Genomic DNA, 14,045 nt, shown 5'->3' on the forward strand with positions numbered 1-14,045 from the left:
CACTAATATCAGAGGAATGCAAATCCAAATCACAATGAGATATCATCTCACACCTGTCAGAATGGCCATTATCAAAAAAGAACATAAATAACAAATCTTGGCAAGAATGTGGAGAAGAGGGAACTCTTGTACACTGTTGGTGGGAATGTAAATTGGTGCAGCCACTATCCCATTGCCTTTTCATCATAGAAAGGAAAAGCCACATTTTATGAAGGGGAGGTAATTAGGTATATTTATTTATTTATATTTAGGGGAGGTACTGAGGATTGAACCCAGGACCTCGTGCATGGTAAGTTTCAGCCATACCCTCCCCACAAGGAAAAGCCAAGGTGACGTCAGCTTTGAGGGAGCACCAAACGCACGTGCAGCATCCTTGCAGTAACAGAGGTTGTGCACGAATGTCTCTCCACCCTTCCCATTGCTCAGAGACCTGTTGGGGTCCACAGTACACCCCTTGATTTGATTTGGTGGTGAAAGAGATAAGGAGAGTTGTGAATGAAACCAAATTAAGTTCTCCGCTTAAGGAAAGAAAAAAAAATCGTATGATGAGGTTGCTAAGATCTATAGTATGAAAAAAAAATCCACTGTCTGTGAAATTGCAAAGAAGAAAAAAGAAATTCAGGTTGTTTTGTTGTCGCACCTCAAACTGCAAAAGTTACAACCACAGCGTGTAAGTGCGTAGTTAGGGTGGGAAATGTCATTAAATTTGTATGATGAGATATTTGAAAGAGCCCACAGTCACATAACTTTTATTACAGTCTGTTATAGTTGCTCTATTTTATTATCAGTTATTATTGTTAATCTCTTACTGTGCTTAATTTATAAATTAAACTTTACCATAGGTACATGTGCACAGGAAAAACACAGTATATGTAGGGTTCTGTACCTTCTGTGGTTTCAGGCACCCACCGGGGTACTTAGAACGTATTCTCCACAGATAACGGGGGGGTTACTGTAACAAAAACCAAATAATAATCATCTTAGCCAGCATTTAGCGAAGCCGTCCTTCCATGCGCTGTGTTAAGCACCTTGCATGTTCACACTCCAATCCTCACAATGAGTTTTCTGGCAGGTACTTTTACCTGGGCTTCCAGGTGAGGACGCTAAGGCCGCAGAGGTGCAGTGACTTGCTCACAGTCACAGGCTGCGAAGTGGGGACCCGGGACAGCTCCCCGGCTGTCTGGCTCCACGGCGTGAGTGCCGCCTCTTCGTTTTGTTACTGGGCTCAGGATTAAGTCAATGACGCGTCATTAGTTTTTCTAAATATCATGGCAGAATTTGGAGAAACCTCCAAAGCCAGATGCCAGCAGAGAGGCACTTGCCAGAGACATAGAGCACCTGGGGTCACACCGCAGCCTCCTGGGGAAGCACCCCCAGCGTCTGAGCCCAGGTTTGACCTGAGTCAGGGTCTGGGATGTGCAGTGCAGGCCACCAGGTGACAGTGCTGCCACAGGCGAAATTTCTTCTTCTTGGGGAACCAGTGGTTTGGCTCTTAAGGCCTTTCAATGTGTGGGAGCCAGCCCACCCACACTATACAGGATAATCTCCTTTATAGGAGATTGAACACATCTACAAAACACCTCACAGCCGCACCCGGATGAGTGTTTGATTGCATAACTGTGTCGATAGCCCAACCGTGTTGACAGAAAACTGATCATCACAGGCAGTCAAGCCAAGCGGCCTTTAGGATCTTCCAGTTTAGTAGGAACGGAGAATCAGGAAACAACATGGGATGTATGGCGTGACATGCATCCTAACCCAGGTAAAGATGCGTTTGGGGAAAACTGTCACCATGTCAGCTTTCTTCCGGGACAGGATTTGGAGTTGATTTTTGAATTATTACTGTTACTTTTTTAAAGTAATTTCTTGAAGTAGTCCATGACAACAAAAATACACACAACAGGATGGATTTTCACAAGTGATGCTACCGTAAAACCAGCCCCAGAAAGCTGCCTTGGGCCCTTCCCAGCCACGGCCTCCCATCACGAGGTCTCTCAAACCCCCGCCGGCACTGCCCACGTTTGTCCTTTTCTGTGTGTCTAGCTTTTCTCACTCCGTCTTGCATTGGTGAGCTTTGTCCATGCTGTTGTGGTGGTGTGATTTTCTCGTTTTCAGTGCTGTGTATTTTTCCATTTTGTGAATACACCACAGGTAAGTATCCATTCTCTTGTTGATGGACTTTGGGTTGTTTCTGGTTTGGGTTATTATGAATGAAGCTGCTGTGAGCATTCAGGTACAAGATTTGGGGGGACCATCCATGCACTTTCTGTTGCATGTACCACGGGGATGGAATTGCCAGGTCGTGGGATGAGTGTCTTCGGAAGATATTGCCATCAGGTTTTCCAAGGAGGCTGTAGCCATGGGCACACTCATGAGCAGCGCCTGGGCACCCGAGTCCTGCCACAGTCTCCCCGGCTGTGCGTGGCTCCTGTCTTTTCACTTGAGCCCTGCTGGGCGGTGAGCAGTGCTATAATGTGGCAGGATGCTTTTAATCGCATTCCTTGGTGACTAATACAGCTGTGCTTTTAGCACTGACCACTTCCAGATCCTCTTCTGTGAAATCATTCATTCCTGTTTCGATCCTCTTTACCACGTTGATTTGTAGGAGTTTCCTGTATATTCTAGACACAGACCTTTTTCATAAATTTATACTGCAAATATCTTTTTCCACTCTGCAGTTTACCTTTTTCTCTCTCTTAATAAACAGAAATTCTTAATTTTAGTGTAGCTCAGTTTATTCACCATTTCTTTTGTGGTTAGTGCTTTTTGTGTGCTCTTTTTTTTTTATCCTGTTGTTTTTGTGGTCTTTTTTTTTTTTAACATTTTTTTTATTGAGTTATAGTGATCTTACAATGTTGTGTCAAATTCCAGGGTAGAGGACAATTTTTCAGTTATACATGAACGCTTTTTATGTGCTTTTTAAGAAATCTTTGGGGGAGAATATAGCCCAGTGTTACAGTGAATGCTTAGCATGCATGAGGTCCTGAGTTCAATCCCCAGTCTCTCCATTAAATACATACATACATACATACATACATACATACATACAGAAAAAAACAAACCTAATTACCTCCCCATCAAAGCAAAATAACAAAAACAAAGCAATGCAGAAAAAAGTAAAAATTAAAAAAAAAACCAGGATTTATGTAACCCAGTGAAGATAGTCACTTGTTTTCTTCTAGAAGCTTTATTGTTTACCCTTCTCATTGTTTGATTCTTAATACACTGAGAATTGAAGGATGTCAAAATTCACTTACATCCGTATGGATATCTCATTGACTCTACACCATTTATTAAAGATGTGTTATTGTCACTATTGTTAGTTTTTGAACTCCTACATTTTATTTCTCTTATTTCAACAATTGTGAGTTTTCTTTAAAATTTACTTAAAACTAAAGGACCACATGTGCGCTGGAATGACAGGCAGGGGCTGGGCAGTGGCCACCATGAAATTGGCCCCTTTTGCTGAGCCCTGTGGTGTGCCTGGCACTGCCTGGGCCATATGCTCACTTCCCTATTAAAAGCTCACCCGGCCTATTGTCCACTGTTACCACCATTCTGCAGGGGAGGAGACAGGTGCAGAAGCCAGGGGATTTCCCCAAAGCATGCAGGTACTACCCAAGTGGCAGAGCTGGGACAGGTCCAGCTCTAAGGCTGTTTTGAAGGAGAAATGATGGTGATGTTGATGATAAGGATGCTGAGTCTGTTCTCAGACCATCCTGCACATCCAGGGAGGGGCTGTCTGGTCCATTGCTCCTGGCTGGCCTCAGCTGGAGGACAGGGACTGAGAGCCCAAAGGGAAAGACAATCCTACTTGAGGAGGGGACGTACTTTGGAGTGGCCGAAGCTGGGACATTTCTGGGGCTTCCTGGAAGAGGTGTATATAGGGCTTGGGCAGATGGGTAAGTGAGAGAGTCTCCCTGGAACTTACCAGAGCACCGAAGGCACTTTGGAAATGTCAGGAGTCTGCCTCTTTGATTTCTTCCTCTCACTTAGAAAAATGCCACATTAGGCCAGGAAAACCCAGCTGCAAGTTATGGGAACATAACTGATATTTAATCTGCTGGTTTTGTCCATTTGGGGAGGGTGCAGTAGCAAGGGAGTCTGCTGGAACTGGAGCCAGATGCCCAGATAATTTGGTTTGGGCAAAAGCTGTGTGGACAGAAAGCCTGACCAGTGTCCAGGGAGGGCTGAGGGAGGGAGGCCACGGGCCACTGAGCCATAAGCCCTCATGGCTGATGGGGTCACCCCGTGCACCTCCATGGTGCCCTCCCTGCCCAGACCCCCAGGTGAACAGCACTTCACCCTGAACCTGGGGGGAGAGATGAGTATAATTTCCACTTTGAGGATGAAGAAACTGAGGCTCCGAGTGACCCAGTCTCCTGGAGGATGAGCAGCTGAGTGACGCTGCACCCAGGCAAGCCCAAGGCTGGGAGACTGTTGGAGGTGGGGAGGGAGTCCACCCTGGCCCCAGCCCCTTCCTCCTCTGGCCTAGAGGGACAGAGGCTCCCTGGCATTTCTGCCCCTCTTCTCTCCCCTTGACCCCTAAGGAGACCCAGAGACAGATTCCAGTCCAGGGAGCCCGCTCTCAATGCTGCGAGTATGGGGGACGCCTGCCCCCCTCCCACGTGTGTCTATGATTCAAGGCACAATTTAAAGCTCTGTCATGGTTCCCAAGTGGTTGACATGTTTCTGGGCAGCACTGTCCTTCGTCCTGCTTTTCTGGGGAACCATTTTTAAGTTGATTAGTGGACTAGTTCTATCTCTTGATTGTTTTATTTTACTTCAAATGACAGGCCAAAGCAGCTTAGAGTGGGATAGTCAGAGAAAGTCAGATCCGACCCAAGGGCAGCTGAATTCTGCCGATTGGCGAGACACTGATAGACCCGTGGCGCCGCGGGCCCGGCCCCAGGCCACCCACAGAGACAGATGGGGCTCCAAGCTCTCCACTCACCCTGGCCTCACCCTTGTTAGCCTCTGCACCCTGAAAAGCAAATTCCAACTCAGAGGCAGAGCTTTGAGAGCAAAGCAAAGAGCAGCTTCACTGCTTTGCCTGGCAAAGGGGAGTCACATCAGCCTTGGAAACTGTGAACCCATCTTGGGGTTGGGGTCTTGAGGTTTTATAGAAAACCTGAATGAAACAGGAATGGTGATAACAATCAGGGCATTTTACAGGGTGTTACACTGTCTTCATCTTGATAAGAACTTGCTGTTGTTATGGGGGAATTTAGGAGGCTCTGCCCATTTTCTTGAGGTTCAGTCCATGACCTTTTCAAGACCTCTAGAGTGAAAAAAATTAAGTTATTCTAAGAAAAGAGTGCAGAGGGAGGGGAGCCTGTTAGTCATAAGATCAGCTGAGCTCAGAGCATAGGCCTGAACAACTCAGTAGCCATCTTGTTAGTTTTCTACGCTTCCACCATCTGGGAGGCCTCACCTGTCCAGGAGGAATTTCCTGTTGTGAATCGTTGGCCGTGGGATAACGTTGTCCTGATCCTGCTGGGTCTGGGCCCAGCTGCACAAACCTGGTGGAGAAGAAGGCCTTTCTCAGAGCCCTGGCGTCCCGGTGCCTGGCCCCAAAGCCCAGCGCAGCCCCTGCTGCCAGCCCCTCACTGGCTGCAGCCCCCACCCCTCTTCCCTGGCTGCAACTTGGAGACAGTTGTCTGGTCCCACCTGATAACGCTTGGCGAGAGCGAAGCAACCTGTCCATCATGTTCTCTCCCCTTTGTTCTTGATTTTGCCTCCTGGAGACTCATTTGTTTGGTGAACAGAGTCCCAGAAGGTTCTGGAGTCGAGCCAGCCCCACCGTGGGTGCTCAGTGGACAAGAGTCATAAATACATGGCAGGAGTCAGAGCGGTGGCTGATGGGAGAGCAAGACTCACAGGGTCGTAGCTTACAGTGAGGAAGTGAAGTTCCTATTTTATGGCAAAACGAGAAAAATTTAAACATTAAATTTTCCTTTGCCCTCCTGGGCCTCCTCCCTCCCCTGCAGCGTGAGCTGTGCAGCTGCACTGGCCAGACCTCCTTAGGAGATGGCATTCCTTCTTAATCTCATCGAGGGTCACTGCTCCTTAGGAAATAACCTCCCGTCTTCATCTTGTAAGGGGCCACGGTGACCCATGACCCACTGCTCACTTTGCACACGTAGATCTGCATTGTCTAAACTGTCAATAACACGTCGTTTGACGTAAACCCTTTGTCTTGAAAACTTGCGTAACTGGGCTTTGACCTCTAGTGGGCCAAACAGTCCTCAGAGCTTTCCCATATTATAATCCTTAGGTTGGCATGAGCAAAATTTTCCATTTCTTTGTATTATCCATTTCTATTGTATTATTTCCATTTCTATTGTATTATCTAATTATTTTATTTTGGTGGGGAGGGGGGTAATTATGTTTATGTATTTTTGGACGAAGTACTGGGGATTGAACCCAGGACCTCATGCATGCTAAGCATGTGCTCTACCACCTGAGCTATACCCTCCCCACTGTTGATTCATTTTATATTGTTGACATTAGTGATGAAGGACCTGAGCCTGGGCTGAGGCCATCAGTCGTTGGTCAGCCACGGGCCTATATCCCAGGCAGGGCACTCAGGGTGCCCACGAGAGGCCTGGCTGGGTCTGGTCTAGCCTTTGACAGCAGCAGTTGGGCACCTAGAGGAACCACCCAGCAAGACAGGACTTGCTCAGGGTAAGAAGGGAGATGTTTTAAGACCCAAGGGACTCCTCCTTCCTCCTCCATCAAAGAATCCAAAACTCCCTCGGGGTGGGCTGCACTCTGCAGCTGCCACAGCCTTTCCTGCAGGTGGGGTGGGGAGCAAACTGAGGCTGGAAGCTGAGGCCCAGAGAGGGCAAGGAACTTGGCCAGGACCGCTCAGGCTCAGTGGCAGGACTTGCACCCAGGCCTCCTGAGGCTGAGGACAGAGAGGCTGCAAGAGTGAGCCTGGTGAGATCTGGGGACCGGGCAGTGGTGCAGGGGGTGGTAAGGGCCAGCCACCGGGCCTCCAAAGGGAGGGGGAGGGGGGAGGACAAGCAGCTCTCAGGAGAGTTTGGGGCTTGGGGAGCAGCGGAGTGAGCCCTGCAAGTCCCTGAGCCCGGCTATGAAGTCGGAGGAGCCGGCCTTGACCAAGGGAGCAGCATGGGAGCTCAGAGGAGGTGTCTGAATGTTGCACTTCTCTCAAACCATACCTAGGTTTAGATTATTTTTATTTGTTCTGCTCAATATATGTTGTGATTCCTATATTTGTAGATTCACGACTTGCATTGTTCCTGAAAATTCTCTGCCATTATCTCTCCTTTTGCTCCCTTTCCTCCAGCCTCAGCCTCTGGGACTCAGGTTGGACCCTGCCATGTTTTTTCACTCTACCTGCTTGTCTCTTAGTCTCTTGCGTTTTCCGTCTCCTTGTCTCTCTGCTGCATGCTGAGTAATTTCTTCATATTTCTCTTCCATCTTCACCCTCCAGCTAACTCGTCATTGTATCTAATCTGCTTTTTAAGCCCCTCTCTGCTGAGAATTTAATTTTTAAAAATTGTATTTTTGTGGGGGAGGGTATAGCTCAGTAGTACAGAGTGTGCTTAACATGCACAAGGTGCTGGGTTCAATCCCCGGTACCGCCATTTAAATGAACAGACAAACCTAATTGTCCCACCACCAAAAAAAAAGACAGACAAAAAAACCCAAAAGTGTTTTAAAAAATTGTTTTAAAATTTTGTATTTTTAATGTCTACACATTTGGTTTCATTTTAAATCAGCCTGACTGCTTTGGATGGCCTCTCGTTCCTTGATCACTAATTTTTTTAACTTTTTTTAGGGGGCAGAGATAATTAGGTTTATTTATTTTACTTTTAGAGAAGGTACTGGGGATCGGACCTCATGCACACTAAGCATGCGCTCTATGACTTGAGCTATACCCTCCCTTCTGATCACTATTTTTCACTCCATCTCTTATATTTCTAAACATTTGAAACTTGGTGGTTTTACATTCTAAGTGTGATATCAACTACCTATATTTCTTGGTGTGGGAAGAGTTATGCCTACATTTCTCATGTGTTATTTCAGCTCTCACTGTGTGTGTGTGTGTCCATGTGTGTGTCTCTGTGTTTTGTAAATTCATATATTGTTGAACTAAATCTGGAAATCCAGAGAGCCCAAACTGGGGACGCTTTCCTCCAAGAAGGATTCCCACTTGCTTTCTCCAGGAGCCAGGGGCCACGGTCATCACTAACCTGGGACTTCAGTGCCCTTTGAAAATTCCCGCTTCATGTGGCTGTAATGGGTTTAGTTTCTTCTTCCTACCACATGGGCCTGAGGGAGAGGCCGTCACCGTCTGCCTTCGAGGAGACCCCTTTCTCTCGTTCCAGCTCTCAGCTCGCACCCTGCCAGGCTGTCCCTCCTGCGCCCAGACGATCGTGCTGGGTGTTCTCGGCTCCCTTCCGCACGCGCATGCCACGGGACTCGCCTGCTCTGTGCCTGGTTGTGACTTGGCTCTTCCCTCAGTTTCCGTGCTTCCCCCACAGGCCTCGCATTTCCCCCCCTACCCCAGGCCTTTGTTCAGGCTGTTTCCCTGCCTGGAACACCCTTTCCAGCCAACTTTCCCTCTTCTCCTTTCCTACCAGAAAGCCTCCCCAATGTGCCTCACTGGGTCAGACACCTCTGCTGGGCTCTTGTGGCCCCAAGACGGTTGACTGGCCTGTTCCCCTAAGCTGCAAGCCCCTCCAGTGGCCAGGTCCCCAGGGGGCAGCGCAGAGCCTACTCTGGGGTGCTCCGAGGGGGTTGCTGGATGAATGAGTGGGTCTGCCGCTGAGAATACCCTGGGCTGTTGTTGACTGTGGCCACAGCCCTGCGCTCAGCGACCTCTGAGTGTGTGGTCACAATGAGGGAGCCCCGGGCCTGTAGCCAGTGCCCGGGGGTGGTGTGGTCGTGGTCCGCGCAGCGTGTGGCCTGGCTCAGTCAAGTAAGTGTTCCCACGTGGTGTTGATGGTACTGCCTGGGAGGATGGATTCCAAATGTGTCCGTCCCAGGAGGCCCAGGGCCCCAGCAGCAGCTCGCAACTCCCTTCTCTCCAGCTGCAGGGCCAAAGGGGACCCCCAGGGCTTTCCTGCCTCTGGCTCAGATAGCAAAATGCCTCAAGCTGCTTGGAGCTGAGACTGACCTCAGGCCCCTGGGGACAGAGTGCAGGTGGGGCAGTGGGGCCATCTCTAGGGCTCCCTCCCAAGGCCTCCTCTCCCACCTGGTCTCCCTCCTCCCTCCTGACCTTCTCTGTCTCTCTCTGTCCCATCTCTGGTCCTCTCTCTGTGTCTCTTCATCACTATTTCATCCTCTCTTCCCCCTCTCACACTCTCACAGTCCCCTAGTACCCCTGCCCACCTCCTCCTGGCCTTATTCTTCCCACCCAGCATCCAGGGATGCTCCCAGGCTCCAGTCTGACAAACCTGAGGGATGAACACAGACTGGACTCTTGGTTCAGCTGAGACCAGCTGGAATTTCCCCCAAGCAAATTTCCTAGGAAACTGGGGGCAAACAAAGGCCAAACAACAGAAAGAAAGAGGCCTCAAGAGGGGAGGCCAGATGGGCCGCCTGCCAGGCCATCCCCAGGGCCGAGGCTCAGCTTGGCTCCAAATGTCTAACCCCCACTCCACCAGGGGCTTCCTACCCCAGGCTCTAGGGGTATGTGTCGGTGAAGTGGCCCCAGATGCCCACTCCAATCTCCTGAAGACTCCAACAGAGGAGGTGGGCAGGACTGGAGCTCCCTGGAGGCACTGACATAATCAAAAATGAAGTGTTGGTCCTCTGAGAAGCCAGTCAACAGCCCAGGACTGAGGCCTCTCTGGCCCCAGCCCAGTCTGAGTGTCCCCTGGCCTAGACCCTCATGGTTTTTCAATTTCCTGTTATACCAGATGGTCACTAAGGGGAGGGTCCTCCCAGAGAGAGAGGTTGCTCTGACCAGCCATCCAGTGTCCAAATCATAGGCACCTGGCCTGGAGGTGTAAACAGGGAAATGGTGTGAAGCCACCCAGCATCCACAGCAGGAACCTCTGTCCACACCCCTGCTGACTGTCTCACAGCGGGGCCCCTAGCCCAGGAGGACCAGTCAGAACCCAGATCTGGGATTTTGCAAACTGGAGCCCAGGAAGAGAATTTAATGTTTCCCAGGGGTGGGAAATGTCTCAGGTGCAACTTGGAAGCCTTTGTCAGAGCCGTTTCTGACCACGTGGATGAAGCTGGTCTCCAGGGAGAGATCAGGACACTTGGTGAGAAAAAAGGCATGAGGTGGGGATGGTGCAGGGAGCCCTCTTCTCCTGATGGGGAGGCGGGTGGCATTTGAGCCCCAGGCTTGAAGCATTTCTGCCTTTCCCAAGATTTGGTTTTGAAGGGGTTCAGAACATGCCACCCCAAAACACTCTGTTCTGGAATACTGATTACTCTGAGGTGAAGGTACTTGAGAAACAGGAGCTGCAGGGAGGGCTCTCTGCCCTCCCGCTTCTACCTAAAAGCAGGTCATAAATTTCCCAAGAGAAAGGTGCCCTCCCTGCACCAAGAAGAGAACATTCTTATCACCAGAGACTGGGGTTCGATGCTGAAACGGATCTGTACAAACAAACCTACTCAAATAACCCTTATTTTTCTATTAGTTTCCCCCACATATTTCCTGGTCACTGTTCCACAACTTTCTAATCCGGCCCCTGCCCCTTCATCCTGTCACATCCCCAAATGTTTCGTTCTTTTTTTTTTTTATTCTTTGTTTTGTTTTGTTTTGTTTTGTTTTTTGTTGTTGTGTGTGTAGCAAGAAGGGTGAGGGAGGTAATATAACCTGTCATTCTTTATGTAAAAAGGCACGTACGCTCTGGGCCCTAAGAGTATGCTGGGGGCTTCATTTTCCTGTTGAAGACGCCTATGTCCATGTAAAAATATTAAGCAAAGCACGTGCTTCTCTCCTGTTCATCTGTCTTATGTCAGGGAACTCTCAGGCCAGTCCATAGCACCTGAGAGGATGACAAGTTTTCCCATCCCTCAGTTTGGAATCTTCTGCATATTCTACCAGCCGATGAATCCTCTTTGTGTCTAGGAGAATGTGAATTGGGTTTCTGACACTTTCAACTGGAAGAATCCTGATTAGCTCAGTCTCAAAGGCCTCCCCACCTGAAAACAAACACAACCAAACCTTACTCTTTCCCTTTGGCTCCTGGCCCTTCCTGCCTCCCTTTTGCATTCACACGTCTCAGGAGATGTCTCCCCTTCTTCCCTCTGGCCTCTCCTCCCACAGTCCCACCTGCAGGGACGCTGCACCCTTATCCCCCTGGACCGCTGCAGGGTCCAGTGCTGCTCACACCCTCCTTCCCGGCAGATCTCGCCTCTGCTGGTTTCTTTGTGAGCTAGGGCGGTTTCCCTCACTCCCCGCTGGCCCTGGAATGTTGCAGGGCCCAGAGGCTCTGTCCTGACCTTTCCCCATGGCCCCCAAGGCATTTGTATCCACCAAATCCCGTCTCTAGCCTGCTCTGCTGACCTCCGGGTTCACAGGTGCCTTCCAGAGAGGGGAGACACAGCCCAGGTGTAACAGGTCAAAACTGAACTCTTCATCTTTCCCTGAGCAGCTGTCCTGCCTCTGTGCCTCTGCACAGCTGTTCCCTCTGCCAGGTGCGCCCTCGCCACACTGGCTGGCTATGGACGAAATGCCTTTCATGCTTCGAGACTCAGCTCTAGAGCAGACACAGTCACTCCCTCCTTTGTAGTTGTTCAGATTTCAGCAGTGCTGGCATCTACCAACTCGGGCAATGCCTTTATCTGAGCTGGAGGAGCCCAGTGCAGGGAGGGGCATTGCCAGGAGCCCAGCAGGCCTGAGGCAGTCACATCACCCCCCAGTGATAGTCTCCTATCACGGAGGGACGGTGACCTCCGACTCACCTGCTTCCTGGGCGGAACTGAAAGTCAGATGAGGGCTATGATCCCGTCATTTCAGGGGGGATCGTGGTTTCTCTTTCTTAGTTACTGGAAGGGATCAAAACCAAACCACTTAGAGATAAAAAGGCACTTTGAGCTGATTTTTTTTGAGAAGCCTCCTTTCATTCATTTATTCATTCATTCATCCACCCAACACTGCCTGAGCCCTGGTTTGAATTGAACCTAGGCATGCCCTCCAGAAGCCCTTGGTAAGTGGGGCCAAAAGGGGAGAGTGTAGACTAAGCCCCTACTGTTTAACCAGGACCACACTGGGGCAGCGAGAGGCCAGGCAGGGCAGATAGCCAGAGGCCCTGGGGTCCAAGAAGAACTTGGAGACTGGCCCACTGCGGTCTCCAAACCCACTGTGGAAGACAAACCCCAGTTTCAGCCTCCTGGCCCAGAGCTGCCCTAGACAGGGTTTCCCCAGAACTCCTTCCAAAGGCCTCTCATCTTCCAGGGCCAGGAGCACTCTTGGCAGAAGAGGATCGGGAAACTACGGGGCCTTGGGGGTTAGGGTAGAACGGGTTTCAGGCCTCCAGGTCTCTATCTGGTGGGGGAGCATCTCCATCAGGCAGCAGCCAGGACAGAAGGGTAGAAGCTGCCAGTCCCCTGTGTCCCCCTCACCTTCTTCAGAAAGAGCAAACAGTCCCCCAAGAATAAGCCTGCCCTCTTCTCTAATCTTCCGGGGTAGACCCAAGGTCGGCATGAGCTGAGTAGGGGGTTTGGATGCCAGATCCCAGCATGGCCCAATGCCAGGCTGCTGAACCTGATACAAACCAGAAAGTCTTCCTTGGTGGTTCTCAGAGTGGGGTCCCGGGGTCAGCAGCAGCAGCGTCACCTGGGAACTGTTGGAAATGCAGGTTATCAGGTCCCACCCAGATCTACTGAATCAGAAACTCCAAGGATGGGATCCCGCATCTGTGTTGTAACAAGCCAACCCAGGGATTCTGGTGCACTCTCCTGTTGGAAAGCTGCTGTCCTGCAGTCCAGAGGACCATCCAAGAAGATTGTAATAGATGTTGGCTATGTGTCGGTGCTCCACCTGCATCATCTCAGGCAATTCCTCCAACGATGCCCGCAGTGGGGCCAGCAACGCCCTCTGAGGCTGGGGAGAGTCACACGGTTGGCCCAGGGCTGGGTCAGCACTCAACCCAGGTGGCTGATGGCTTTAACCATCAGACCAAACTCTGTGCAGTAAGTAACCAGCCTCCACACAGCACTGGGCAGGCTGCAAAAGCCCTTCTCACACCTGCTACTGCTGCTTCCTATGTCTTCTAGGCACTCCAGCGATGCAAGCAGCTCTACGTTCTGCTGGGTTGACCAACCAACAAGTCATAACTAGGGGCTGCTGAGCAAACTGGAAAGAGGAAGGAAGATGCGCATGGGTCCAAGTCCCACATTCAGTGCACAGACCTCAGTGGGTCAGGTAACCTCTCCGGGATTCAGTTTCTTTATCTGTAAAACAAGATGAAAATCCTTCCTACAAAGGCTGGTGGTGAGATTGAGGTCTTACACTGAAGAACCACTTCCACTTTCTTCCAAAACTCAATCAAAATGACACAAAGAGGATATTTTTAAAAGCATAAATCCTCAAGGACAGAAATAATAGAAAAGGAGATGGTGACAACACTTTGGAAGCTGGATGACAGATGGTTGAAAGTAACTCATTGAATAGATACAGGGAAGATGAACCCTATGCTGATGTGGCCAATTCCAGAAGCTGCAGAGCCCAGCAAGGCTGACACCTCGAAAAATGCAGGGGGACAGTGGTTGGATGTCGGCTTGAAAAGCAGTTAGCACACATACAGTCAATTAGTCTTCAACAAAGGAGGCAAGAATATATAATGGAGAAAATGCAGCCTCCTCGGCAAATGGTGTTGGGAAAGCGGGACAGCCGCGTTTAAATCAATGAAGTTAGAACACTCCCTCACACAATGCACAGAGAAATGAACTCAGAATGGCTTAAAGACTTACATACAAGACACGACACCATAAATCTCCTAGGAGAAAACATGGGCAAAACATCCTCTGACATAACCTTAGCATTGTTCTCCTAGGGCAATCTCCCAAGGCAATAGAAATAAAAGCAAAAATAAACAAATGAGACCTAA

At 49.8% G+C, this 14,045-nt stretch overlaps 1 long non-coding RNA gene across 1 annotated transcript; it reads right to left on the minus strand.

Annotated features, from left to right (window-relative positions):
- Nucleotides 1–10,780: 10,780 nt before the first annotated feature.
- LOC116156293 (uncharacterized) lies at nt 10,781–13,135 on the minus strand. The gene is made up of 3 exons (XR_004140040.2): nt 12,712–13,135; nt 11,899–11,982; nt 10,781–11,136 (listed from the first exon to the last, which is right to left on the minus strand). It is a non-coding gene; the product is annotated as an uncharacterized LOC116156293 (long non-coding RNA).
- Nucleotides 13,136–14,045: the final 910 nt, after the last annotated feature.

This window comes from Camelus dromedarius, chromosome 11 (genome assembly GCF_036321535.1).
Source record: "Camelus dromedarius isolate mCamDro1 chromosome 11, mCamDro1.pat, whole genome shotgun sequence".
NCBI classification, from domain to species: Eukaryota; Metazoa; Chordata; class Mammalia; order Artiodactyla; family Camelidae; genus Camelus; species Camelus dromedarius.